Below are 27,617 nucleotides of genomic sequence, written 5' to 3' on the forward strand. Positions count from 1 at the left end.
ACCCTCCCAGTCTGTTCCTTGCTGGCCCTGGTGAGGAGCACTGGCCAAGCCTGCTCACTCTCTAAAGCACTGGAGGACAGGGTGTATATGAAAATAATTTTTTTTCTTGCCAACACAGTTCTGTTCCTGAAAACCAAAGTGCTGGGTAGAGGATTGTATTTCAAATATACCTCAGGATTTAATTATTTAAAGAAGTTATGCTGTGAACACTTTTGAAAACAATACACTGCCTTTATCATAAAATTGGACTTGCACAAATTGCCTTTCTTTAAGGTGACAGGAGATTCTGATGGCAAATCTACGAAGGGAGCAATTACTTTTTATTGAGGTGAAGTAGCAACAAGTCAGATTTTGACAAACGGCAGACGGAAATAAGAACATCCCAAGTGAAGTCAAGTGTGAGCAAAGATCTGGTGAGAGGTTGTCCGTGCAGTGTCCGGAGCAGGGAAGTGGCCTGGGGTGGTGAGGAGTGGGAAATCAGCACAGAAAACCATTCACAACCGGTTTGTGAACATCGTGCTAAGAGGACTGAACAGTAATCAGCAGAGAACAGGAACTCACTAGGGAGCTGTAGGCAAAAGACGGCCATGATCAGGTCTGCATTGAGGAAGGGATTCATGGTAGATGTGAAGAAGACCATCGAGAGGCAACTGACCAGAATAGGGACGGCTGTCTGAGGCCAGCGAAACACAGGGAGGAATACTCACAAGACCTGTCACAGGTAGAAGCCACAGGGCTCGCTGATTTGTGGGAGATCCCATTGGACCAGAGGGAGGAGCAAAGCCGATGCTGCGGTTTCTAGCAAGCGGGTGCCAGTGCGTATTATTAACTAAACTGGGGCACAGAAAGGAGCAGGTTTGTGGGAAAACCTAAGGAGGAGTCTAGACATTTAGTTCAGGGTTTCACTTTATTCACGCTTTGAGCTGAGTGCAGAGATGAGCCAGTTCCTTCCCCGATGAAATCCGTAACACGATTAAGCAGGAAGAATTGTATTAATACTATGTTATGGGCTTCATCATACCAGCTTCCGTTTTCTCAGGGGTATAGTGTGGTTGCTTTCTTGCTAAATAAAGACAATGATGTCTATCCCACAAGGTACTCTGTGCAGATTGCATGAGACAATGTACACAACACCCAGAACCCTACACTGCCTTGCGCACAGCTGCTCAACAACCTTCGTTCCCGCCCCTTCATTCCCAGGCTACCCAGTGCCTCCTCAGCCCCACCTCAGCCCCACCAGGAAAAATACTTAAATCTAAAGGGAGGAAAGATGGAGGATGGCGATTATGTGGGCTCTATCTGTTCTAAATCCTAGACAAGAAAATGGAGTAAATACTTGAATAATTTGGTGAAAGAGTCACAAACGTGAGCATTTTAAACATAAGGAAATTGAAACCCAGAAGGGTTCCTCTAGAGAAGATAAAAGCAGTAACGGAATCCAGGATTCAGTTCCAGTGTTTCAGCCAGAGACCATGATTTAGTGGAATGTGGTAAGTTATAAAACTGGGGAACATACTCATTAGTGTATTTTTTAAAGATGTGGAGACAGGAAGTAGAGTGGCCAAGAGCTTGCACCCTGAAGGTGAGCAGAGGGCCTGACAAGTCCCCTGTCCTCTCTAAAAACCTCCACCTCATAATGGTACCTCTTTTACAAGGATGTTAAGAAGACTAAATGAAATAATGCACAAAAAGCACACTGCACGGTGCCTGGCATGCAGTAAGCCTTCAAGAGATATTAACTATTATTAACTATAAATACAATTTACCCTGTCCGATGAGGATAAAGTTCTCAGCCATAACCACATTGTCAACTAGGATTATGTCACAGAAAGGAAAATATATTCCACTGAAGGTAGGTTATCCCAGGCCCTGCACACAAATACACACCCAATCTGAACATTCTTCATGTTAGCATTATCCCTTTGAGATAAGTAGAAAAGAAAAATGAAAAGGAGAGAAAGCAAAAAAAAAAAAAAAAAAAAAATTAATAATAATAAATGAGAAAGATTTTAAAAAAAGAATTACTTCTCTAGGCTTTTGTATTGTGTCTATTTAATCAAATAGAAAATAAAATTTATGAGTCTCACATGGGATTGCTAAAATAGCTTCATCTCCACAAGATTAGATCTGAATTCTTATGATCAATGAGTCCAGTAGAACAAAGCAATTTCACAGGTGCTACAAAATCTTACCACATGGAAACGCAAGTCCATACCAATTTAAAGTGTTAAAGCCTAACCCGTCTATAACCTCCTTTTGCAGAAAAATCACTGCCTCGTTCAACAGTGTTTAATCAGACTTTCTTTGTGTGGGCAGCTTATTTTGTCTCAGGAAACATCACTTGACCAGAGCCTTAACCGCAATCCACGTGAAATACAGGCTTCTGCTGAACTGATTCCCACTCTGATGTTGATTGTCGAGTTCAACCCAGAACTGGGCTAAAAGCAGCCAGCAGAAAACTGACTCCTTTCAAGGCTTCGGTTTTAACTCCGTTAATTGATCTACTGCTCGTATAATCCAAAATGTGGCTCTCACTTTTAAAAACAGTAAGATCTTCAAATGTATGTCCCAATAGAAGCCATGGCACAGTGACTCCTAAAAAAAAACACACTTTTTTTTTTTTTTTTTATCCTCACCAGAGGATATTTTTCCATTTTTTGTACAGATAGAGTAGGAGGGAGAGAGAGGAAGGGAGAGAGAGAGAGAAACATCGACGTGAAGGGACACATCGAGTGGCTGCCACCCGCACGACCAACCAGGGCCGGGGACAAACTGCAACCGAAGTACGTGCCCTTAGCGGGAACCGAACCCGGGTCTCTCAGGACCGCAGGCCGACGCTTTAACCACTGAGCCAAACTGGCCAGGGCAAAACACACTTTTTAAAAAAGAGAAATGGCTTTGCCCATGCTGTCAGTTTTCCCTTCAGCTTCATCATTAAATGCATGTCCCTGATGAAGCCTTACTTTATCTCCCCATCAAACGTCATTTCTTATGCCTCTGATTTTTCATAGTATCCTTTTTTCTTTCTTTTTTTTTTATCCTCACCCGAGGGCATTTTTTTGTTTTTTGTTCAGATAGAGTGGGAAGGAGAGAGAGAGAGAGAGAGAGAGAGAGAGAGAAACATCAACGTGAAAGGGACACATCGAGTGGCTGCCACCCGCACAACCCAACCAGGGCTGGGGACAAACTGCAACTGAGGTACATGCCCTTCGCGGGAACCGAACCCGGGTCTCTCTGGACCTCAGGCTGATGCTCTAACCACTGAGCCAAACTGGGCAGGGCAGCATCATTCTTGTATGCCCATCCGAACACACCATATAATGCTTTGTATTTCTACACATGTCTTATTTACCCTTTTAAATTACAGATTCCCTAGGGACAGAGAAAATGGTGGCACTAGCCAGTTGTGCTGGTCGTTAGTGTTTTTTACCTTTCAACTTGGTGAGGCTGGGACTTGGGTTTCAGGACAAGCAGACCCAGAAAGGCAAAAATGCCTTCCCGCCGTTCATTCACTAGCTGGGTGATCTTTTCTGTGTATGGAAGGTACTTCACCTCTTAGAACCTAATTTCCTCATCTGTAAAATGGGGTTAGAAACATTGCTTTGGTTGTAGTGAGGGATAAATGAACTAACCTATGTGAAGTACCCAGCACAGTGCCCGATTCAGACAACTGGCAGCTGTGACTCACCTGCAGCTGTCGCGGTGCTCTGCGCCCGCATGTAGTGAACACACTGAATGAGCAAAACCAACCAACCTCCCAACCAACAAACAGGGCCAGATGAACAAGAGGCAGGAGTGGAATGACACTATGCTTACTGGATGAGCAAAAGGGAGAGGATAATGCTACGACTGAGCAAACAACTTTATATCTGAAGCCTTTAAAAGACTGTCTCTGTTTTAAACTGAGAACATTCTCTAAAAGGTATGTTATTAACCCACTGAGATAAAAGGTTGTGAAAACCGAAGCATATAAAGAAGAGCTGCTGGGGCAGCTCTGAGTCACTAGTGAACTGTGAATCTAGCTTAGGATTCCAGCCTCCTCTGCCTCCTTCTCCCCGCACAACAGCCCAACATCCTACTCCTGTGCCTACACTGAGACTCGGATACTAACTCAGATCTCCAGACCTTGAAATGGACCTTTTAGAGGGAAAAATGGACCAAGTATTTGATGGAATTAAGGAATTATTTTCAAGCTTTTAGGGTATAATAACAGCATGTGTTTATGTTGAAAAACAAAGCCTTTTGTCTGTTGGAGGTACATTCTGACGTCTTTCCGGATACAGCTATGGGATGGGGGGCGGGGGGGGAGGCAGCCAATTTTGGTAACTGTTAAAGCTGAGTGACGGGTACATTGGGTCCTAGAACATGGGATAGGTACATGGGAGGTACTATTCCCTTTATCTATGTGTATATTTGAAATTTTTCATAATGGGAAGTTGAAAGGGACATTTGCATCATAAGGTAAAAGCCCACATTGTTTTTTCTGTTTTCATTTCCACTTTTGGAATTGTCTACACTAAGGTCTTAGATAGCAAAGAGCATTCAGCTCCCACTGCAGCTTCTGTCAGCAGCCAGAGTCACATAAAGCAGTGCTGCTGAGTCCATTTCCTGAGACTGAGGGATAAAGAAAGTAAACTCGCCTCTAAGCACCTCTTAAACCTGGAGGTCTCAGAATACAGCTGCGTCTGAGTCAAAGGGAAGAAAGAAGAAAGGTAGAAATAAATCCCAAACAAGAGTCTGCATGTAGATTGAACTAGTAAAAGCACAGTTGTCTTGCCCTGACTTACGTGGCTTGGTGGTTAGAGCATCAGCCCTCACACTGGAGGGTTGTGGGTTCAATTTCTGGTCAAGGGCATGTACCTGGGTTGCAGGTTCAATCCCTGGCTCCAGTTGGGGCTTGTGCAGGAGGCAACAAATCAGTGTGTCTCTCATCTCGATGTTTCTCTGTCTCTTCCTCTCTCTCTTTCTCCCTCCCCTCTTCCCTTCCACTCTCTCTAAAAAAAAAAAAAAAAAAAAAAAATCAACGGGAAAAAAAATCCTTGGGTGTACAAATGAACCCTTCTGACCTAACACATCTCCTGGATGAAGTCAGTCATTATCCAGTGGCCATTTTTTCTGACAACCAGAGTTCTGAGTGAAAGTTTGTGGCAAGACTCCTCTAGCCTTTGTGGTACCACCCCTCTCTCCTCTCAGCCTAGGGCTTCTTCTGATTGAGAAATCAATCATGTAAGTGTCCTTTGGACGCCACCGTGGCTTTGCCTGAGCTGCGCTCAGCTGTGATGGCTTCTTTCCTGTCCACACCTGTTCTTCACCACACTTCAGCTGAAGCATCCCCTCCTCCAGGCAGCTCCCAACCGCCCAGTCAGACTGATCATTCCTTTCTCTTCACTCCCACTGCACTTTTGCACTTTGTTTATGACTAGGAGGACTATAACATTCTTTCTGGACTCTTCTGACAGTGAAAAGGGCCCTGCTGGGACAACAGGCAAACACCGGGACCTTCCTGAGTGAAGCCGGGCCCAGGGTCAGCGACGCCCATCTTCAGTACAGCACTCACCTCACTCTGCCTTAGTTTTTTTTTTTTTTTAAATGTCTGGCTCTCCCTCTAAGTTTTAATGTCTATAAAAGTATTTTGCCCTTAGTAGCTTTCAGTATATGTTTATGGAATAAATGCTTTATTAATGTCTCGAATTGCTAACTGACATTTTTGTTTTAGTATTTAATTTCACATTCTCGTGTGTATTGTATTTCAACTAATCTTCAAGCATCTTGAGAACAAGGGACATGTCATGTTATTTAATATGCCTCATAGTTTGCCACTGGGATAAGAGCAGACACTAAAAAAAAAGAAAGAAGAAAAGAAGGAAGGAAGAAAGGAGGGAGGAAAAAGGAGAAAGAGAGAAACCTGACAGTGTATCAGCACATATTCATTGATAAGATTATCAAGTCAAGTATGTATTGGAGATTAATGTGCCAACTCTAAAGTGTTATTCTTGGCATCACAGTCCTCGATCTCAAAGGAGCTCTCAGGGTAGTAAGAGGGGGATCAGGGTGGTGAGGGAAGGAAATGGGCACCGACCTCCTACGAACTAGGAAACAAGCCAGAGGAGCAGACTGTCCATAAATAGTCTTCATTTGGGACAAAAAAAAAATATGGCCAAATCCCACTCTAAATCAATTCTATAAACCAAAGGAATTAAAACTAAATAGTTAAGCAGGAGGAAGAGTCTCAAAGTCTTGTGAGCAGATTCTCATATAATTCCTGATTATTCACGCAACGTAAAAAGTAACTTAGTTCTTGGTTTTATTTTAAAATCTTTACAGCTCTTCTAGGAAAAGTGTAATTTATAAACATTTGTATATGCAGAATGAATTTCTTTTCTAGGCCTCTCTGATATCAGTGGGGCAAAGCCACAGCACTATAAAGCAGGGTAAAGGATAGAGTATTTTTATAAGGATTCGATCTGTCCTGACCAAGGGACAGGAGGCTGGGCCCTGCTCAATCCCTGAAAACACATTTTAGTATCTTCCAAGTGAGTTCTCTTGTAAATGAAGTTTCTTTCCATTCACCAGTTTTAAAACAAAAATAGCACCTCATGGGTCTAAATATTTGGATCTGTCATTCACGAACTGTGTGACCCCAGAGCTTTGTGTTTTCATACAGACAGTTACGTTGATCAGAGCCCCTCCCTCTTGCCTGTAAGAGTCATGGTCCCGCCCTCACTGCTCACCTTCTAGGTAGATGGGAGTCACCTGAGCCAGAAGATTCAAATGCAAAACGTTAAGTCCCACTAAAGAGAAAACCACCAGCCCAAAATGGCGTCACTTGTGCCAAAGCCCATGATACCAGACCTAGATTTAATACCTGACCTAATTGCTGTTTCAGACTCTCCCAGAAACATAATCTTAATCAACCAGTCTGGAATTTTCTGGTCGACACCGATGAGGTCATCTGTCAAAAGGGCCCTTTCCATCACCCACATAAAGAAGAGGCCATATGCATGATCAAAACCCTTGCTGTTGCCTTGCTCCCGAAAGAAAATGTCAGGGGTCTAGAAATAATCCTTTCCTGGTTTTATTAGCTCCCTTTCCCCACCCTTCTTCCTATAAAAACCTTCCATTTTGTACAACCCCTGGGATCATCCTTCCAGTTGCTAGAAGGAATGCTACCCGGTTCATGAGTTGCTTAATAAAGCCAGTGAGATCTTCAAATTTACCTGGTTGAATTTTGTTTTTTAACAGTCCTTAGACCCTATGGTAAAGATTTTAGTCAGAGCTGTACTTTCTGCCTTTATACAGATCCCAGGTTCACTGTCTTCTACTAGTGCAGTTAAGACCCAAATTAGGCACAAAGGTTGTCCCAACATGTGACAAGTGTCCTTCACTGCCAGGGAAAGGACAGCAGGGCAGTGTCCACGGCCTCTGTAACCAGAGGACTCTACAGGCCAGGCACTGTCCTGCCAGAGCCCGCTTTAATGTCCAGTCCCCCACAGAGATGGAAAAAACCAGGTGGAAAATTTCAGTTTATACAATACATAATACAAGGATCCACATCCAAATGGCAGAGTTCCTCTATTCAGGTCACTCCTTCAAGCCCAACCCATGTTAGTCCTTAGTAGGGGCCGGAAAACAATACCGTTCCCTTCCCAGCCTAAGTAGACAAACACAGGCACATCTGAGTAAACACTGAGGCTGTGAATGAGTTCTAAGGAGGTCAGGAGGTCAGGTGTATGAACAGGAGAGGGAAGGAGGGAGAGAGAGAGCAAGCTCATTGGGCAGAAGACAGGGTGACTTGTGAGATGGTAGCATTTGTTCACTTCTTTTCTGGTCAAATATTTATGAAGCATTGGATGTGCAAGGTACTCTAATAGGTACTAGAAAAGGCAAGACAGACATGATCACAGTCCTCGGATCAGAGTCCTCGAATCTCTCTCACTTGGCTGGAGCCTACGGGGGTAATTAAACAGGTGATTACAGTAGAGTGTGACAAACAGAAGGGACCTCGAATCAGATAGTGCATGGATATGCACACAGGTCACAGCTCTAAGTAGTGGCAGATACACAGATCAGTACAGGTCCAGCCTGTAATTCCGGTTTCCGCCTCTGGAGAAACCCCTAGACCCAACTCAAGATGCGTCAGACCTTGGGCTGCCCTTCCTCTCGGCTCCCTACTTGAGTGTTTTGGGGGGTGAGAGTGAGCTCTGAACCGCCAGCCCTGCCGAGGGAAGAGGAGGGAGCTGGTGCCAGGGGCCGTGTGTGGCACAATGCAGAGTGCAGACTTGAGAACTAAAGCATAAGCTCGCTCGTGTTCTATTGGGTTGAATCATAGCGAAGTACAGATATTCAGCTCTTTTCACCGCTTCACAGGGTTCGCCAGTTCCATACAGTTCCACCTCTGTATTCCAGCGGTAAACCGCTTACCTAAGTTTTAGTTCCTTCAAGTGCTAATAACTACCTTTCAGGACATTTGTGAAAATTAAACGAGAAGATACAGTGAAAATATCTGACACAATGTAGGTGTTCAATAAACGTCAGTTTCCCCAAAGGTAGTAAGATGCATGAGTCGTAGGAGAGACAGCTATTTCTGGTCAATACTAAATTTAGGAACCCAAGAAAAGCCAGATTAGAATGAGAGGTCTTTGGACTGGGACGGTGGGAGGCTGTGCATGTGGGGGCAGGAGGTACATGGGAAATCTCTGTACCTGCGGCTCAGTTTTGCTGTGAACCTAAAACTGTTCTAAATCAAGTCCAGTACAAAACATGGCGGGAAATGAGATGCGTCTTGGGCTTGTTTTAGTTGGACTCGGAGCTCAGAGGGCCCCATCTACACCCTGCCTGGTCTTCACACTCTTCCACTCAAACCGTTCTCAGGTGTCTCCAGCCATTCGTTCCCCTGGTCACTCTGTTAAAATCTTGGTCGAGTCCCCAAAGCCTCTGTTGATCTGCCCAGTGCAGAGAGAAACTGGGCACACATACCAGTGAGCTCAGCGATCTCTCCTCTCCCTGAACATTCCTTAGCTGGACGAATCTCTCTCACTTGGCTGGAGCCTCTGGGTCCACAAATAGGCCCGCAGGGGCTTAATTTAGCAAAGAGCAGGCCTCCTGCGAAAGCTGGGGTGAGGCAGGAGCCCCCGTAATCCCCAGGACACCTGTGAGGAGACAGCAGCCCAGCCCCACTCAAGGGGCTGAAGGGGGCACTCAGGATGACTTGTTTCCCTCAGCGAGTCAGGAAGTGGGGCTCAGGGAACCATCCAGCAGGTCTAGAACTGGGAACAAAGTAAAAACTTACTATGGAGTTAAAAAGTATAATGACCATATTAATTCTTCTATAGATAAATTGGTGCACAGGAAGCGTATGGCCTGCTAGATGTTTTCAAATTTTCTGTGTCGTCTAACATGACCTGACGTTCATCCACAAATTCAGCTCACTTGCTTTTATTTTTCAAAACGGATAAAGCCCCTGACTGGTGTCCTGCAAAGTTCAGGACAGTTTTTCCTACACTGAAGCTTATGCTCCACACCGGAATCTAAGTCACTCCTCTCTTGAAAGCCCAGCTGTGTTCTGCAGCCAGGCCCCTGGTCAGGCAACCCTCCTGAGGCTGTGCTTCTGTGTGGGACCGGGGACAGCGCTTAGACTGCAGACTCCACAGCTCCTCCACCCAGGCTGGCACCACGGGCCACAGGCAGCTCCTGAACCCTTGCGATGACGGGTCCCAACTCAGACAGGCTGTAAGGACTTCAAAGACTTCGTACACACCAACTGCACAGGCTAATCAACAACACAATATAAACTCTCAACTTTTAAATACTCGTTTCATGTCGAAGCAACGTTTTAAATATATTAACATTCATTTCACACATTTCTTTTTACTTTTCTTTTAGTCTGGCCACTAGAAACTTTTAAATTTTGTGTGTGGCTCGCATTCTACTCCCATCGGACAGCGCTGCCCCCTAAGATGTCAGGAGAGAGCCGGGCCAGCTTCCAGCACATTCACAGAGACGTGCCCTGCCTGCACTTAATCCCGTGCTGCAGGAGAACCTGTCAGCGTTTTATGGGATTAGGGTGCCCAGCAACCAACAAAATACAGACCTGACCCCAGCTCGCTGTGAGTGAAGCAAAACGGGACAGGTCAAAACGAGCATGACACTGAACGGGAGTCAGATCACAGTCCTGCTCACACCGTCAGGAGGACAGGGACCCCTCAATGTTCTCTCCACCGGGTCCCCCTGTTGTTAGCACAGTGCCCACACACAGACGGTGGTTACATCTTTATCAAATGAGTGGGTGTTGTTCAAAATACACACAGCCCACTCTGAAACAATTCTCACCGTCAAGAATTTCTTCTTCCTTCCGATTTCTTTTCTCAATTTGTTTGCTTTCTACTTTTTCCAGCCCTTCTCTTGGAGAGACTGCTCAGTTCCAGGGAGAGCTGAAGGTTCACCTGGAGCGCTCCAAAGCCCAGCTTCTGGGTGTCTCAGGTGGGGTGACAGCAAAGGATGCGAAGGTGGTCTCTTTTCCTCTTTCTCTGTGCAGATGACCCTCGCTTGCAACCGCCGGGGTGTTTACCATCAATCAACACAAACTTCCTGAGTTTCTATTAGGCTCCACAGCAATGAATATTATGTTGAAGGCTATAGAGGAAGTTGAGATCAATCTACCCCGAAAAGTGTTTACAATCTAAAAAGAGGGACAAAAACCTGTATACCTGGAAAGATAGTTGCCGGCCTGGAATTAAATAACATCTGCTGGATGATGTACCTCACCTGTAACTGCTGGCAGGGCAGAGAGGGGAGGACGATTTCCGGCAGTGTGACGGGGAAAGGCCCACCTGAGCAGTAGAATCTGAGTCGGGCTCTGAAACCTGAGACAGGCTTGGCTAGCAGAGGAAAAGGACACAGCTATTCCAGGTGTGAGCACGGCTATGTCAGTAGGAAGCAGCACACATGAGAGCAGTGACTCACTCTAGGAACATGTTTGAAACACATCGTGGGAGAATAAAGCTTGCTTTCTACCTCATTGAGAGTATTGAAATCGCTAGAAGAAAACTCGGACCGTCTGCTACCACCTTATCAGCCCGTCCACCAGCCTCAGCTCTCATACTCTGTCTCTCCACCTGTGACCACAGATCAACTATCCACGCTCCCACCCAGAGCCAAGCCTTCCCCTTAGCATTAGGTCTCCTTCTCTCTACCTCTCAAAAGTAACATCCAGAAAGTCTCACTTCTCTCCACCAATATTCCACTTTCTACTGGAGGGTTCTATTGTATACAAACATGCTATGATTCATCTATCTTTTGAAAAACCTTCTATAAACCCCTTACTAGTTACTACTGTCCAGTTTCTTTGCTCTTCTTCGCAACAAAACTCCTCAACATAATCTGTCAAGCCCACTGACTCCAACTCTCCTCCTCCCATGTTTTGTTTTACCTACTGCAGCCAGGCTTTGCCTCTGCCGGTCCACCAAACTGCTCTAAGCAAGATCACTAGTGTCCTGGCTGGTTCGGCTCAGCGGTTAGAGCGTCGGCCCGCGGACCAGAGTCCAGGATTCGATTCTCGCTTAGGGCACGTACCTCGGTTGCAGTTTGTCCCCAGCCCCAGCTAGGGTCATGTGGGTGGCGACCACTCCATGTGTCTCTCTCACATCGATGTTTCTTTCTCTCTCCTCAACCCTCTCTCCCTCCTGCTCTATCTGAAGATAAATGCAAAAATGTTCTCGGATGAGGATAAAATAAATAAATAAAAAGATCACTAGTGACATTTGTGCTGTTCGATCCAAAGGTCAGTTCTTAGTCATCACATTACTTGAGCTATCAGCAGCATTTCAAAAGGTTGACCCCTCCCTCTTCCATTATATACTTTCTTTACTTGGTTTCCATGACTCCAGACTTAGTTTTCTTCCCACTTCACAGATGCAGCTTTTCTGTCTCTTTTGCAGGTTCTTCCTCCTTTCCCCAAACTACTAATGTTTGAGTGACCCAGGGTTAAGTCTTTGGTCCTTTTCTCCCCCCCCCCTTGCTAGTTCTAACTCCCTGGTGATCTTATACTGTCTCATGGCTTTAAAACACCATTAATATCCTGACAACACCCAAATTGATATCTCCAGCCCAACACATTATCCAGAACTTCAGACTTATATGCTCAGCTGCTTACTTGATACTGCCACTGGAAATGTCCAAAAATATCTCAAACACAAAATGGTCAAAATTGAAATCCCTCTCTCCACCCTCAGACCTGTCTACATACAGCCTTCCCAGTTTCAACCACAGCAACTCCATCCTCCCAGTTACTTAGGTTTTGACCCTGGGATCTTCCTTAATTCCTTCCTTTCTCTCACACTTCACATCCACCCATTCATCAGCAGATCCTGGTGGTGCGACCTTCACCACTTCTCCCTCCTCAACTGCTATGCCCTTACTCTGACCCCATCAGACGGTGTGGATTACTGCAAGAACTTCCTAACTGCCCCTCCGGCTCCTACCCTTGCCCTTCTACAGCCTATTCTCAATACCGAAACCACAGTGACCTTTAAGAAATTTTTTGTTTTGTTTTGTTTCAATTGCAATTTGTACTCAGTGTGATTCTGTAATAGTTTCAGATGTATAGCATAGTGATTAGACAATCCTGTACTTTACAGAGTGGTTCCTCAGATATTTCAAGTACCTGCCTGGCACCATACACAGTTATTAAATGTTACTGACTATATTTCCTATGCTGTAATTTATATCTCTGTGACTATTCTGTAACTACCAATTTGTACTTTTTAAGAAATCTTCACCCAAGAATATTTTTCTATTTATCTTCAGATTGAGTGGGAGGGAGGGAGAAAGAGAGAAACATCGACCTGAGAGGGACACATCAACTGGTTGCCTCCTGCACGACCCTGACCAGGGCTGGGGACAAACCACAACCGAGGTATGTGCCCTTGACTGGAATTGATCCTGAGACTCATTGGTTCGTGGGCTGACCACTCTTACCGCTGAGCCAAACCAGCCAGGGCGCAATTTGTACTTCTTAATCCCTGCACTTTTATCATCAAGTCCCCCAACTCCCCTCCCCTCTGTCAACTGTCCACAGTGACCTTTTCAAAAGTCAGACAGGACTGTCATTTCTTAGGTCACTACTCTGTTCAAAACCTTTCAATGGCTTCCCTTGTCAAGAAGATTAAAGCTAAAGTCTTTAAAATGATCTGTGAGAGCCTATCTGATCTGCAACAGTTCCCTGACTTCTAGGGCCTCGTTTCTGAGCATTCTTGCACCTTCCCATGCTGCTTCAGGCTCCATGGCTGCTGGAATGTTCTAGTTATCTGTTTGGCTAACTTCCTCATTTCTGTCAAGGCATTGCTTAAAACACATTTGCCATGGCATAGCCATGTTGGAAAATAGTTTGGCAGTATCTCATAAATTGAAATATATGTTTATTGCTTGACCTAACAATTCCACTGCTGGGTATTTACCCACAGGAAATAAAACAAAGACTTGTACATGAATAGTTAGAACAGTTGTATTCATAATAGCCAATCACTGGACACAACCCATATATTCATCAGCAGGTGAATGGATGAACAAATTGCATTATATTCATATAATGGAATACTACTCAGCAATGAAAAAGAATAAACTACTGACACAACATGAATGAACCTCAAAATCATTATGCTAAGTAAAAGAAGCCAGGCACCAGAATCTATACTGTATGATTCCATTTATATAAAATTCTAGAATAGATAAAACTAAGCTATAGACAGAAAGCAGATCAATGGTTTCTTGCAGCCAGAGGATTGGTACCAATGGGACATTCAGCAACTTTTTGGGTCATATAAATATATATCTCTGTTGTGTGGTGGTTTTTGCATAGATGTATGTATTTGTTCAAATTCATCAAACTGTACACCTAATAAAGTTGATTTAAATAAAAAGATGAAAAGAAAGATATGATAAGGGAAGTGTCAATGCAAACAGCCAAGTACAAAGGGTGAGTGGGGAGCCCAGCATGGAGACCACTAAGCTGGGATGCTTAACGACTATAAATGATCTGAAGGTAAAATATAGGAACAAAGCTTCCTCTGTTGGTTGCTCTCATGTTTATTTACTTCCCTTTCCACTCCATTTCTGCAAAAAAAAGCGGGATGACTGAGTGGTGGACAGACTCTAAATTGGCTCCCATGATGTCTGCCCCCTGGTGTTCGTTGGTACCTTTGAATAATTCCATCCCCTTGACTATGGGCAGTGTGTATCATTTGCTTCCACCCAATAAATATAACAAATGTAGAGAATGTCACTCCTGTGATATGCTGAGTTTTAAGATGTCTTGCTAGCAGACTTGCCCTAGAGCCTCTCCTGCTGTCCACATGACTTCAAGGAACTGTGGTCAGCCTTTAGCCAACAACCAGCAAGAAGCTGGTACCCTCAGGCCGAGCACCACAAGGAAATACATTTTACCAACAACCCAAGTGAGCTCAGAAGCAGATTCGTTACCTAAGTCATGTCTCCAGACGAGAATGCAGGGCGGCCAACACCTTCACTGTAGCCTAGTGAAACCCTAAGCAGACAACCCGGCTAAGCTGTGTCTGGAGTGCTGGCCCACATATATTGTGAAATCATAAACATGTACATGTGCTTTTAAAATCGCTTTCTAAAAAGAATCCCCAAAAATGAGGATAGTGTAAGGAGCCTCTGGGACAACTTCAAGCGTGCCAACATTCTCATCTTGGGGGTGCCAGAAGGAGAAGAGAGAGAACAAGAAATTGAAAACCTATTTGAAACAATAATGGCAGAAAACTTCCCTAACTTGGTGAAGGAAACAGACATACAAGTCCAGGAAGCACAGAGAGTCCCAAACAAGAAGAACCCCAAGAGGCCCACACCAAGACACATCATCATCAAAATGCAAAAGGTTCAAGACAAAGAGAGAATCTTAAAAGCAGCAAGAAAAAAGCAGTCAGTTACCTACAAGGGAGTTCCCATAAGGCTGTCAGCTGATTTCTCGAAAGAAACTTTGCAGGCCAGAAGGGAGTAGCAAGAAATGTTTAGAGTGATGAAAAGCAAGAACCTACAACCAAGGTTACTCTATCCTGCAAAGCTGTCATTTAGAATCGATGGCCATATAAAGAGTTTCCCAGACAAGAAAAAATTAAAGGAGTTCATCACCATCACCACCAAACCACTATTATATGAAATTATAAAGGGTTTTTTTTGAAGAAAAAGATAAAATATATGAACAAAAATATGAACAATAAAATGGCAATGAATACATATCTATCGACAATGGAATCTACAAACAAAATGAACAGGCAGAACAGAAACATTCTCATAGATACAGAGAACATTTTGTTGGTTGCCAGATGGGAGGGGGTTGGGGGAAATGGGTGAAAAAGGTGAAGGGATTAAGAAGTACAAATTGATTGTTAGACTGACAAACCTCAAAGGGAAGGGGGTTGGGGGGTGGGAAGAAATAAACCTAAGAACTTACATGCATAACCAATAGACACAGACAACAGTGTGGGAAAAGGTGGGAGGGGGTGGGAGTGGGGAGGAGGGGTCAATGGGGGAAAAATGAGGAACATCTGTAATACATTCAACAAATAAAGATAAAAAAAAAAAGTAAATAAATAAATAAATAAAACAAAATCCCTTTCTATAATGAACATAACAGTCTGAGTAATAGGGTAGACCCAGAGACGTGGAAGTAGGGTACAGACTGACAACCCTCAGGAGGGGGGGGGGGGAGGAAGAGATAAACCACAGAACTTACATGCATGTACATATAACTGATGGACACGGACAACAAAGCCAGGGACGGGGTTGAGGGGATGGGGAGGAGGGTGTCAATGGGGAAAAAAAAGGAGAAACATCTGTAACAAAAATAAAATAATAAAAATAAAAAATAAAATAAAATCACTGTCTAAATGTGGCCTCTCCTGACTACTCTTGCAACTTGCCCTCCATTCTTACACTTTCTGGCCCCTCGTTACCTTGCTCTATGCTTTCCTTTTCATTCCCAAGAGGACTTAATCACTTTCCAATATTCTACATAGTTATTGTTCATTGTCTGTCTTCTCAAGCTAGAATATAAATTCCATGAGGCTACAAATGCTTATCTGTTTTGTTCATTGATATATATTCCAAACACTTCCACTAGCACCTGGGACATAGCAGGTGCTCAAAAATATGTTTATGAACAAAGCCTAACGCTTATGTTTAAACCAGGGTCAACTTATTCTCATCAGAGACAGGGCAGAGCTAATCGCCTCCTGTCACATACTGAGACTTCATGTACCTAAAAGCTACTGTTAGGTCGCCTCTGAGTTTATTCTTCCTCAAATTAAAAATCCCAATTCCATTGCCCTTTTCTCATAAACCCCATTTTCTCATTTTTATTTTGGTTTGGATATTTCTCAATTTCCTCTGTATTTCTGGAGTTCCGCACCCGACTCGGGGCAGTGTATGGGAATAAGGCCGGCACGGGTTCCATTACATTCCACATGGCAATTTGCACCTTTTTCACAAGTAAAAATGAGGTCAATGCCACCTTTTACAGCAGAAGCATCAGGAAGATAATGCCGTCCCTTCCTGTCACAGTCTTGGTGACAGCTACTATGAAAATAGGTATCAGTTTACTGGAACTCTTTCTTTTCTCTTTAGTCGGGCCTTAATACAATGTCGAGTTAGTTACTAAAAAAACATCATTTGCATTTGAAAGAGGGACTAACTTTTAATTCTAAAGGATGTGCCAAGGCCTTGATTATTAACTGAAGAACCAGGCCATGTCGCTGCTGGGATACCAGGTACACTCCCTGAGGCCACTGATGGCAAACCTGGCCCCGTAAATGAGGACAAGACACCACCTTCACGGGGATATAATGAGGCTGAGAGTAAATATGTATAAAATGCAAAGCATAGAGCCTGGCCCGCAGTCACACTAAATGGAGTTCCTTCTCCGGAGGCTTTAAACGGGAAGCATTTCGCACTACGTGTGACACTGGGGGAAAGGAGAGGGGAAATGGGACAAAGAAGGACAGAGGAGCCTGAATGTGGGGAGAACTCTGACACCAGAAGGTGGGACAAGGCCTGTCTCTAGAAACTTCCGGAGAGCAGCAGCCTAGAAAGGACAGAGGAATTTTCCTCCGACCATTTCTTTTCTTCCATCTTATGTCAAGCACCGGTGACACAGCCTGACTCGCCTTGAAGAAGCAGGGAAACAGGAGAGAAAAGAGAAGCGAGAGCCATTTGGAAGCCAGCAGTTGCGGGCCAGTTGAGGGTGCAGAAAGCCGAGGTGGAGGTAGCAGTTCGGGCCCCCTAATGCGGCTCCTATACAACCAAGCCTTCCACAGCCCAAGGGACCCCTCTGCTCTTTGCCAGCTTTGTAGAGGCTGGCAGGGACCAGCTACGCCCATCCTGGCTCTGTGGAGTCCTGAGGCTCCAAGTGGTCTGGCAGCAAGCTGGGCTTCTGCACAGTCCCACAGCCTAGCGGGTCAGAGAGAGAGAAGTCTTAGGCTAGAGAGTGCTCCCCACCTGTACGGGATCTGCCCGTCTGAGCCCCAGAGGTGCCCCACCTTCTTCTGATTTCTGTGCCAGGAAGACCGTAGGGTCCAGCTCTGGACTCTGGAGTTCCTGACTTTGGAGGAGAGTGATGACAACACACCTTGTGTCATCAGCTGTGTTGTGCCAGGTGACAGGACCAGGTTTATGTTTAAGCACTGACTCGGTGTGACTGGACAGAATTGGGTAGGGAGTCTGATGGAGCACCCGAGAGGGGCAGCCACCTAGGCAGCCTCAGAGGAAGGTCAGAAATCTGTCAAGAATAAGTGACGGGGGGAATTGCTTCCTTCTGGCCCTCAGCCAGGGCCAAGACTCTCCTTTTGCAGCTCCAGGTCATGGTCTTCATGCTGGCGAGCTCCCTCCACTTATGCAGGGGCCTCAGAGCAGGCCGCCTTCTCAAGCCTCCACGCGGGCTTTCTGGGGCCCTGTGTACATAAAGAGGGGACTTCCTGCCTGTCATGGCAGTGGGCCTTGCGTGAGGTTGGGAGATGAAAAGTTGGCATTATAAGGCAGCCAGGGCCTTTCATTTACTTCCAACCTCTTCCAGCCAAGTTTCTAAATAACAGGTATGGTGACTGCCCAGTGCGGCCCAAAGTCCGTTCTGCAGTTGCTTGGCCAACAGCCCACTGCACTATTACCTAGCTCTGCATGGAACAGCACGTCCCAAGTCTTCGGCGTGTGGGTGGCTCAGCTGCTCTCTAACATGATAGGGTGGACTTCTCTCCAGGTTGTATCAGCCCCCGCTCTGTGCCTTCTCCGTGTCTAACAGAGCCTCATTTTGCTGTGAAGTTCATGAATTTGAACTTGCGTAAATGAGATAGCAAAGGCCAGAGCAGGAAGGGGAAATACAAAAATGTTCACAGTGGCTTTTGGAAACACAAATGAAACTCCTAGGGAAGGTGTATGTAGGCTGAGGAACTAAATATTTTCTTTTGCAGCAGGCACAGGGTAGAGAATCATTTATCTATGCACTACCCTACCTCCTGCTATGTATATTCTATTTTAGCCCAGCCGCAGCCAGGGGAAGAAAGTCTACATTTTTGACAAGCATGTCAATCCCTCGAAACTTTGCTGAAGACCAAGGGAGTCACTGCAAGTGCCTGAGCAGGCAGCAAGGCCCCGGGCCGTGGTCCCAGCCTGCCCGTTAATCTGTGATGTGACCTCAGGCAAGTTACTTTACTATTTTGGGCCTCGATTTCCTCATCTTTAAAATAAAGGGTTTCTTCATTACGGAAAGCTGACTGAATGGTATACAGGAACTCGAGTATTTTTGCAACTGTCCTGTAAGTCTAAAATTATTTTAAAATAATTTTTCTTAAAAAGTGAAAAGGGTTATAGATTACCTCCAAGATCCTCTTTAGCTCTAAACTGTGATTTTAAGTTCTTCTTTATCACCCTTCATGGGACAGTAAGTCCCTTTCCAGCTCTCCAAATATATATTGAGCAGAATTCTGCCCAGTCCTCCTACCACACAGAAGTGGTGATGAGCCTCAGCACAAACCTCTTTTCTGCTGTTAGCATGATCTATACCCTAGGCAAAAACTGAATCCTCAGAAAACACATAAAACCCTCCATCCCTATCCACTCTGCTCCTGCAAACGAGTCACTTCATCAAGCCGGGAAAAGCTCTTTCTGGCAGTCCGTGCTTACAGAATCTCAGTTTTCCCCTAGCAACTGGGCTAATTATAGCTCCAGCTACCTGGTAACAGCACTAGATTCCCTGACATTGGCTGGCTGTCTTGAAGCCGGCTCAGCTCTGCCAGCACCTCCCGTACTGAGAAGGCATTGGACTGGGAGCGGGGAGGCAACTACCTATGCTAGGCTGAGAGTATCCGAAAGAGGCTGTTCAGAACCACAGAACTTCGAGCCGGGGTGGGGGTGGGGGATGCTGGCATCGATCCTGGTCCAGACCACTCATTCTATACATGAAGCAGAGGCCCAGAAAAAGTGACTGTCTTAGCCAGGAATCTGACAGTCTCCTTAATTCTTTTCCCTCAATCTTCCCATTCCATCCACCACTAAGTCCTACAGCTATTTTACCTCCTAAACATTTCGCAGAATAGTTCCCTCCCCTCGATGCCTATTGCCACAGGCCCTCATCATCTCTTTTTAAAAAGTCTTTAACTTTTGCTTTTTACTGCACTCTTTCGCTTGTATATTACAATCTTTGAATCTCCAACTTCTAGCATAGTATTGGACTATAGTAGGTGCCCAATTAATGTTTATTAATGAATGAATGGACACATCCAAAGCGCTCCGTGATCTGTCCCTGCTTACCTGTCCCGTCTCATCTTACCCCCACACAAGTCCCGGCCACACTGAAGACCTGCAGTGTGCCACGCACATGCCTTTTCATGCCTGTGTCACTGCATGTGCTGTTTCTTCCGTCTGAACCGCTCTCCCCATTCCCTGTGTTAATTACCTTTCAAGATTCAATTCAAACTTCACACTCTTGGCAAGGCTTTTCCTGGTGGATTTTATTGTTCTCCTTAGTACTATAAACCAATCTGTATATACCTCTGTGGAATCCCCCATTATACCATTTTTATTTGTTTGTTAATATCTTTCTCCACCAATGTCGAGCACAGTGGCTGGCATGGAGTAGATAATCAACAGATGTTTGAATGAATGCATGCATGTGTGCAAACACAAGTAAACAGATGGCCACATGCAAATAAGGGAAACATTTGAGACAGGAACTAGAAAGTCTCCTTTCAATAATGGGCATGACTAACAGGAAGAAGGGGTTTTCTAATCAGTTTGTGCAAAAGTATAGATCAGGCAGATATAGTTAAGGGATAACTGAAAGTGAATTAGAATAAAACCAGGCTCCAGAATTTAGTATTAGATTTGTTTCCTAGTGATCGGGGGAAAAAGTCTGAAGTATTCAAAGGAAAAACTGTCTTCTTCCCCATAAGCAAGTATTATGACATCTAATGAAAAGCTCTTAACAATGAGAAAAGTTGTATTAAGCAAAACCAGGAAACAATGTTGTTTTGGTCAAGGGTCCACGGTTTTTTAAAAGTTACTTTTAAACAGTTTTAAAATTGTTTGTATTATGGTAAGACACATATAACATAAAATTGACCACTTGAACCATTTTTAGGCATATAGTTGGGTGGTATTATGTACATTCGTGTAGATGTACGACCATCCATCTCCAGAAGTTTTTCTCCAACTGACTGTATTCATTCAATAACTTCCCACCTGCACCCCCACCCTCCACCCCGCCACCCCACAGCCCTGGCAACAACCTTCGAATCTTTGTCTCTATGAACTTGACTCTTCCAGGTTATATAAGGAACCGTGCAATATTTGTCCTTTTGTGACTGGCTTATTTTAGTCACAGCATAATGTCCTCAAAGTTCATCCATGTCGTAATGCGTGTCAGAATTTCCTTCGTTCTAAGGCTGAATAACATTCAGTTATAAGTGTATGCCATATTGTGTTTATCCACTCCTCTGTCAATGGACACTTAGGTTGCTTCCACCCTTTGGCTCTTATGAATAATGCTGCTCTGAACACGGGTGTACAAATACCTTCTGAATCCCTGCTTTCAGTGCCTTTGGGTATAAGAAATGGAATCGCTGGATCATATGACAATTCTGTTTGATGTTTTGAGGAATCATCATGCCATTTTCACAGTGGTGACACCATCTTACATTCCCAGCTAGCTATGCACAGGGTTTACATTTTCTCTACATCCTGCCAACACATATTATGTTTAGTTCATTTGTTTTGTTTTTATAAAAGCCATCCTAATGGGTGTGAAGTTCAAGTTTTTTAAACCAAGAACACAATACTGGTTAAACAATGCAGTGGCTGGGGCCTCCCTACTTTCCTCCTACTCCACTCCCGGGAAGAGGACTGCCAAGCTCGAAGCACCCCTGCACCGACCGCAGAAAGCCGAGAACGCGTCAGCACGCACGGGTGCGCAGGCCACGCTCATACCAGGCTTCTGGGAACTGTCTAAAAATAGTCTGGCCAACCCTGGCCAGTGAGCCCGGTGGTTAGAGCAATGCCCCCCACACCGGAGGGTCACAGGTTCGATTCCTGGTCAAGGGCACATACCTGGATTGCAGGTTTTATCTCCAGTCCCGGTCGGGGCTCAAGAGAGAGGCAACCAGTTGATGTGTCTCTCTCACATCAATGTTTGTTTTTCTCTCTCTCTCTCTCCCCCTTCCTCTTCCTCCCTCCCTCCTTTCCACTCTCTCTAAAAGTCAGTGGAACAAAACATCCTCGGGTAAGGATTAACAACAACAAAAAGAATAGTTTGTCCAAAGCAGTTCTTATTTTTATTTCTTTACTCATATTTCTCCCTCTCCTCCTATACACATTTCTTAAAGTTCAGGTAAGTAAAACATAGGGCAGGAGGAACCTTAGCAGCTAATTAAACAAAGTATCCAAGGGAAAAAGGAAAGAGAGTCAACTCAGTTAAATATAAGAAAAGCATTTACTGTAACAGCAGCTGCATTAGCTCTTCCGAGAACAATCCGAGAAGTGCATATGGCCTAGTCTGTCTCAGGTGTGCAGGATACTAGTAACCCTCTACATGCATTTAACATCTAACACACTAAAACATGTGTCCGGATGGGGAGGAGGGCAGGGCAGGAATTCATGCCTCCATGTCAGGAAACCAGGGCTCAAAGGAGTTCTCGACAAGGCCAAGGACATGTACCTAGGAAACGGTGGATTCAGAACTTAGGTTTTCTGACTGAGTCCAAAACCTGTGTCCCTATATTTTGATTTCCCTCCAAGGTACTATTTTTCTGCGATAGCCTTCCATGGGTTCAAGTCAAGGTTCCTAAATCATGCAGCCTGATGGAGTGCCTGGGTCCTTCCCTGAACTGTTGGGTGCTTGGCAGAGTCCAGTGGCATGTATACTGTTACTCAGCATACTGCCCAAAGCCTCAAGAAAATCAGGCCAGAACTGAAGAAAATCAGTCAGTGAGCCACAAAGAAATTTAGCAAAGAGAACAAATCTTAAAAATTTTCATCACAAGAACAATTGTTGTGACTACGTGTGATAGTGGATGGTAACTAGATTTATTGTGGTCATCATTTCACAATATATACATATATGGAATCATTACATTGTATACCGAAAACTTACATAATGGGACATGCCAATATATCTCCATTTAAAAAAGAGATAGGTGGTTTTTTGTTTTTTTTCACAATGAATTAAGGAACTTTGGGCTGGGAGCCTGGTATGGGGCTGGGACCTCTCGCTCCTCAGAGGGTACCTCTGTGGCTGAGAAATCCCTCCCAATTTGTATCCGCCACGCGTGGTGGGAACTAGCTGGTTCTGCATCCCCATCCCTCCTATCAGTCTCAGTGTGGCTTCTTTATATTTTTAGTTGTAGGGCTTCTGTTCAGCCTCATTTCAGGCAGTTCTGAATGATGGTTGTTCTGCAGTTCAGTTGTAATTCTGATGTGACCGTGGGAGAAGGCACGTAAGGTGTTCACCTACCCTGCCATCTCGACTGGAAGCCCAGGTTCATTGTTTCAGAGGCAGTCTGGGCAATGAACTAAAACTTTTGTGAAATGTTTCATTCATTAAAGAGGGTATTTTACAGATGCCTTGATAGATCATTTTCACTCTTGATATTTTAGAACAGTAATAAATTTACTTATTAAAGCATTCTGTGTATATTAATAGAACTCAAACTGTCACCTCTGAGAATTTTACATATTTCCTAAGAATTATGGTTTTTAAACCTACCCTGTTTGTTTTTTTTTCATTCTCTTAATGGCTTACCTCTGACCCTTTGGTGGTTTTAAGAATTGCTAAAGGCTACATCTATGAAGTTGGCTCTATAATTATTAGAAATATAGTTGATTAGCGCTGGCCGGTTTGGCTCATTGGTTAGAGCATAGGCCCATGGACCAGAGAGTCTCGGGTTCGATTCCGGTCAAGGGCACGTATCTCGATTGCAGTTCCATCCCAGCCCTGGTTGGGGTTGTGCAGGAGGCAACCAATCAATGTATGTCTCTCTCACTTTGATGTTTTCTGTCTTTCTCTCTCTCCCACTCCATCTGAGCATCAATGGAAAAATATCCTCAGGTGAAGATTAAAAAAAGAAAGAAATATAGTTGATCAGGTGTTAATACAGAAGTAAGGAAATGATGTCTATGCCATTTGATCCTTTTTGACTATTGTAAAGGATGTATTTGGTTTTTTCGCTGCTTTCCTTTGAAATCACAGCTCTCGGTGATTCACAGTGTGCTGCTGGTAATGTTAAAACCTATGATGTCAACTTTGTCAAGAGTACTAAGGTTTCCTTTTTCCCCTGAGCCCCCGGTAGCCTGTGTTCTTGTATAACAGAGACATATGTGTATGTTCCATTTCTGAGCTCAGCAGGTTCAGACCCTTTCATTTTGGATGCTGAGAGGTGTTCTGTACCTCTGGTTTCTCCTCCTTACCCGTCATGTACTTGTGTCATTTGCCCAGCAGTGGGCCAGTCTTCCTTCAGCAGGAAGGACTCCGTCCCCACCATCTCCACTTCCCTGCATAATGAGCTGAAGAAGGTGTGACTGGCCGAGGTGCCCGGGTGGCATTGCTCCTCACGGGGAAGAACTCCTTTCCCACCTGACAGCAGCTCCGCGTCTCCATCCAGGCTCAGATGGAGTCACAGACTTCTGTGGAACACGTGCACCCTCAGCACACGGAAGGTCACCAGTGCTGAGGAGCTTGCTGGCCTTTCGGACGCCATCCCCAAGAAACACAGCCGCAGGTCAGTGCAGGTGAGGGGGGAGGGAGAGAGAGAAGGATGTGGCAGCCTCTTGACCCCACACTGACCCTCAGTTTCCCCCCCACTCGATGAAAACCTGTAAGTTCACTGCAGCACATTCTGGACACTGCCTGAGCGTCCCCCTCCCCCATAAGGAAGCCAGCAGGATCAACCAAAATGAGAAAGGTCTTATAATTTTTTTGAAAAGCTGAATTTAGAACCAGACCAAATTATATCAGAAAGTATTAAACCAAGATGATAAAAAAAGTTAATTATAACCAACCACAGTCATAATTTTTATAAAAGCAAAGAACTTTGTACCCTTACTAAATAAAATATTTTATTAAAAAAAAAAAAAGAAATTTAGCAAACCCTGACTTTCTTATTTATTCTCTTTAAAGGAACAATTTGTATTTGAGGGTGACAGTAAATTTGCTATAACAGGGACATTTACATTCTGTTATTTATACACGGTCAAAATAAAATGGAGAATTGAGGCAAATAGGACAAATGGTCCCAAATCCACTATTGAGGAAAAAGAAACTAACCTGGAATAAAAAATGGTCCAGACTGAATGTGTCCAGTCATTGGATGTATCTAAATAATTTTATTATCTGTCAATGTGTCACAATAAGGGCAAATATTTCTTGAGGACTTACTATGTGAGAAACATTGTATTGATTCCAACTAATTGGTTCATTTAATCCTCCTTCAGACCCCATAAGATAGGTGCTATTACAACACCCACTTCAGCGCAGAGAAATTGCAGTATTTGTCCAAGTTAACACAGGTAGCAAGTAGTAAAACCAAGATTCCATCCAAGGTCTGTCTGGTTCATAACTTAACTAGTACACCCAGTGATAGTGAATAGTAGAAATCTAGTAGTAAAGTCAGTAGTCTGTGTATCACGATTTAAAAACCCTAGCTTCATAAATATGCTATGTATAAACTTCAAAGTTTGCTCAGGAAAAAATACCATTTGATTTCAAAGATGAGAAACGACAGCTCAGAGAAGTCAGGTGTTTACCGGCCAAAGAACAAGAAAACACAACCCTGGTAACTCCCACTATAGGCCAAATCCTCGTTAACCTCCTAACGTCAATTAAGTCAGATTTAAACACTGACTCTATCTGGCCCAGGATGACAACCTTCAGCTTCTCCTGATATTTCTGTTACTGTTCCTGGCTCTGTCAGATTTTAAATTCCATTCTTAATTCTTTTTTAAACCACCTTAATAATAAGTTCACAGAGGTTTGAAAAGTAGTCAACATAAGGCAAAACCCAGTGGAAGTGTTTTTGTGTGCTGTTTGGGGACTACGTGTTTACCACACAGCAGCGGATTGCATAAATTCCAGGGCAGAACATACTTCGAGTGGCAGCACACTCAGCTATAATGAGACGACGCAGGATAAGATAATCAACGACGACGAGGAAATCAACAAGTTGCCACCCAGAAATTATTTGCCAGAGCAGCTGCAGTCCAGAAATGCAAACAAGCCACGTTTCGTAGGAGTGGGCCATACTCAGCTGTGGACCACTCACAGCGTTTTCTCACTTTACTCTGCTCCAGAATCAGGAGCTGACGCTACTGCAATGGTTTCTCCTTTTCTGGCTTTACACACTCAAAACGGTCTTCCCAAAAAACTCAACCTGCAATTACTATTTGCTACCAAGAGGGGGCAGTGGTACGTAATCAAGTAGGTAAATACCCCAGGTTTTCTGTGCTGAGGGTATGCAGACTCTTTCTGTGTTGGTTTTTAATTACTTACAAATATTGAAGCGTAAAGGATTGTTTAAACACTCAACATAAAAGTAGCCAATTCTCACAGAATCAATTTCTATGTATAATTTAATACTATTTTATTAGTCCATGGTTAGCATGCGTTTTAAGATTATTTTCGAATTTTCTGAACAGCTTGAAAGAGAGAAACCTTTAACTCCTTTTTTATTTATTTGCTTCAAAGTTGATATTTCTAGGTTTTTACATAACTCTCTAACTCTTACAACTTCTCTTACATTTAATTAAAATCTTTACAAATTTTATCCGCTGTAGTTTCTCCCTTAAGCAACCACACAGGATGCCATGCCGCTTGGAAAGGCAGAACCTCTCTCCAGTCCTTTTCTCCCAAAGTTTCCCATGTTTCCTTCCTTACTGTCATCACAGTAAAAAGCTTGACTGTCTCGCCTTAAGGCTGTAATTTTACTCCTAAGAACAAATATCTCAACAAAATCGAAGTAGCAGAAATATGTAAAATGATCAAATAATTACTATTCACAACAGACTTACATGTTTCACAAACACTGGTTTTATTTAAGAAATTTCATGCATACAGCATCCAAATGATTGCAGATTCTAACTAAGTTGGGTATGATTTAATGTTTTTACTCTCTTTGAAGAAGTATCCTTCCAACACTAAAGAAAAACCAAGCTAAGTTTGGTCACAAAACAGGACTCTGAATTCCAGCCGAATCACCTGACTTACCATGTGATGACGCAATACATGTCACTCCTGATGTCTCCTTGCCAACATGGCTGCTATTTAATCCACCTAATCTTGTGCAATCATTTTGTGACTAACAAGGATGAACATAAGACACCACTGGGGCCCAAGACAGGTCACCCGAAGATATCCCGTAATGGCATATTGATTACTTACTTTGAATTAAAATTACCTGACAAACAGCTGGTACTAGAAAGACACCTTAACCCTCCCTTGTCTCAATGAATGCAGAAAATAAATCTCCCATGTGAAAGGTGTCCTCCCAGGACCTGAAGACACCCCTTATCACCAGAGTTCAACAACTCAGAGCTGAAAAGTCTGCATAAACAAATCTTGTTGTCTCTTTTCTAATGTACTACTTTGTTTCAATTTCTCATTAGTGAATACCCAAAGCCTTGCTTACATTCCTTGTAATAAGTACCAACTTTCTTTGACCTGTAAATTTCTCACAGTTGTACCTTTCCTTTGTCTAAAAAGTATGAAAAGGTGCCTGGTTTCGTAATTTCTTTGAGCCTCCTTTTATTACCTGAGCATCATATCGTGATTCTCTCATACACATGTATAAAATTGTTTTTTTTCCTGTTAATCTAATTTTGTGTCAATTTTATTATTAGTCCAGCTGTAAGAATTAAAGAAGTGGGGTGGGGTGGGGGTCTCCCCTTCCTAACAACCAATTCATGGGAATATCTGAGGGTGAGATTAAGAGCCAAACCTATGCCCGGCAGGTGTGGCTCAGTACCATCCCATTGACTGAGAGGTCCTGGTTCGATTCCCAGTCAGGCACATGCCCAGGTTGAGGACTCAATCCCCAGTAAGGGGAGTGCAGGAGGCAGCCAATCTATGT

The 27,617-nt window shown here is 43.9% G+C and overlaps 1 protein-coding gene across 2 annotated transcripts in view; it reads right to left on the minus strand.

The window, feature by feature from the left end:
• Positions 1-27,617, minus strand: part of LOC118636927 (myomegalin-like) — a 213,560-nt gene that overhangs the window by 105,534 nt on the left and 80,409 nt on the right. The window lies entirely within an intron of this gene.

This window comes from Molossus molossus, unplaced genomic scaffold (assembly GCF_014108415.1).
Source record: "Molossus molossus isolate mMolMol1 unplaced genomic scaffold, mMolMol1.p scaffold_m16_p_20, whole genome shotgun sequence".
Taxonomy (NCBI): Eukaryota; Metazoa; Chordata; class Mammalia; order Chiroptera; family Molossidae; genus Molossus; species Molossus molossus.